We start from the raw sequence: 2749 nt of genomic DNA on the forward strand, positions 1-2749 counted from the left end.
CAAGCATCAATAAGTCTTGCATAAGAGTTAACTCATAAAGCAATAATTCAAAGTAAAGGCATTGAAGCAACACAAAAGAAGATTAAGTTTCAGCGGTTGCTTTCAACTTATAACATGTATATCTCATGGATATTGTCAACATAGAGTAATATAACAAGTGCAATAAGCAAGTATGTAAGAATCAATGCACAGTTCACACAAGTGTTTGGTTCTTGAGGTGGAGAGAAATAGGTGAACTGACTCAACATTGAAAGTAAAAGAATGGTCCTCCATAGAGGAAAAGCATCGATTGCTATATTTGTGCTAGAGCTTTGATTTTAAAAACATGAAACAATTTTGTCAACGGTAGTAATAAAGCATATGTATCATGTAAATTATATCTTATAAGTTGCAAGCCTCATGCATAGTATACTAATAGTGTCCGCACCTTGTCCTAATTAGCTTGGACTACCGGATCATCACAATGCACATGTTTTAACCAAGTGTCACAATGGGGTACCTCTATGCCGCTCGTACAAAGGTCTAAGGAGAAAGCTCGCATTGGATTTCTCGCTATTGATTATTCTTCAACTTAGACATCCATACCGGGACAACATAGACAACGAGATAATGGACTCCTCTTTTATGCATAAGCATGTAACAACAATTAATAATTTTCTCATTTGAGATTGAGGATATATGTCCAAAACTGAAACTTCCACCATGGATCATGGCTTTAGTTAGCGGCCCAATGTTCTTCTCTAACAATATGCATGCTCAACCATAAGGTGGTAGATCGCTCTTACTTCAGACAAGACGAACATGCATAGCAACTCACATGAAATTCAACAATGAATAGTTGATGGCGTCCCCAGTGAACATGGTTATCGCACAACAAGCAACTTAATAAGAGATAAAGTGCATAATCACATATTCAATACCACAATAGTTTTTAAGCTATTTGTCCCATGAGCTATATATTGTAAGGTGAATGATGGAATTTTAAAGGTAGCACTCAAGCAATTTACTTTGGAATGGCGGAAAATACCATGTAGTAGGTAGGTGTGGTGGACACAAATGGCATAGTGGTTGGCTCAAGTATTTTGGATGCATGAGAAGTATTCCCTCTCGATACAAGGTTTAGGCTAGCAAGGCTTATTTAAAACAAACACAAGGATGAACCGGTGCAGCAAAACTCACATAAAAGACATATTGAAAACATTATAAGACTCTACACCGTCTTCCTTGTTGTTCAAACTCAATACTAGAAATTATCTAGACCTTAGAGAAACCAAATATGCAAACCAAATTTTAGGATGCTCTATGTATTTCTTCATTAATGGGTGCAAAGCATATGATGCAAGAGCTTAAACATGAGCACAACAATTGCCAAGTATCACATTACCCAAGACATTTATAGCAATTACTACATGTATCATTTTCCAATTCCAACCATATAACAATTTAACGAAGAAGAAACTTCGCCATGAATACTATGAGTAGAAGCTAAGGACATACTTGTCCATATGCTACACCGGAGCGTGTCTATCTCCCATAAAGTGAATGCTAGGATCCATTTTATTCAAACAAAACAAAAACAAAAACAAACCGACGCTCCAAGCAAAGCACATAAGATGTGATGGAATAAAAATATAGTTTCGGGGAGGAACCCGATAATGTTGTCGATGAAGAAGGGGATGCCTTGGGCATCCCCAAGCTTAGACGCTTGAGTCTTCTTAGAATATGCAGGGGTGAACCACCGGGGCATCCCCAAGCTTAGAGCTTTCACTCTCCTTGATCATGTTGCATCATACTCCTCTCTTGATCCTTGAAAACTTCCTCCACACCAAACTCGAAACAACTCATTAGAGGGTTAGTGCACAATAAAAATTAACATATTCAGAGGTGACACAATCATTCTTAACACTTCTGGACATTGCATAATGCTACTGGACATTAATGGATCAAAGAAATTCATCCGACATAGCAAAAGAGGCAATGCGAAATAAAAGGCAGAATCTGTCAAAACAGAACAGTTCGTATTGACGAATTTTAAAATGGCACCAGACTTGCTCAAATGAAAATGCCCAAATTGAATGAAAGTTGCGTACATATCTGAGGATCACTCACGTAAATTGGCATAATTTTATGAGTTACCTACAGGGGGATTTTGCCCAGATTCGTGACAGCAAAGAAATCTGTTTCTGCGCAGTAATCCAAATCTAGTATGAACTTTTCTATCAACGGCTTAACTTGGCACAACAAAACACAAAACTAAGATAAGGAGAGGTTGCTACAGTAGTAAACAACTTCCAAGACACAAAATAAAAACAAAGTACTGTAGGTAAAAACATGGGTTGTCTCCCATAAGCGCTTTTCTTTAACGCCTTTCAGGTAGGCGCAGAAAGTGTGTATCAAGTATTATCGAGAGACGAAGCATCAACATCATAATTTGTTCTCATAATAGAATCAAAAGGTAACTTCATTCTCTTTCTAGGGAAGTGTTCCATACCTTTCTTGAGAGGAAATTGATATTTTATATTACCTTCCTTCATATCAATGGTAGCACCAACAGTTCGAAGAAAAGGTCTTCCCAATATGCTGGGACAAGATGCATTGCATTCAATATCCAAGACAACAAAATCAACGGGAACAAGGTTATTGTTAACGGTAATGCGAACATTATCAACTTTACCCAAAGGTTTCTTTATAGAATGATCAGCAAGATTGACATCCAAATAACAATTTTTCAGCGGTGGCAAGTCACTAC

The sequence above is a fragment of the Lolium rigidum genome, chromosome 2 (genome assembly GCF_022539505.1).
Source record: "Lolium rigidum isolate FL_2022 chromosome 2, APGP_CSIRO_Lrig_0.1, whole genome shotgun sequence".
NCBI classification, from domain to species: Eukaryota; Viridiplantae; Streptophyta; class Magnoliopsida; order Poales; family Poaceae; genus Lolium; species Lolium rigidum.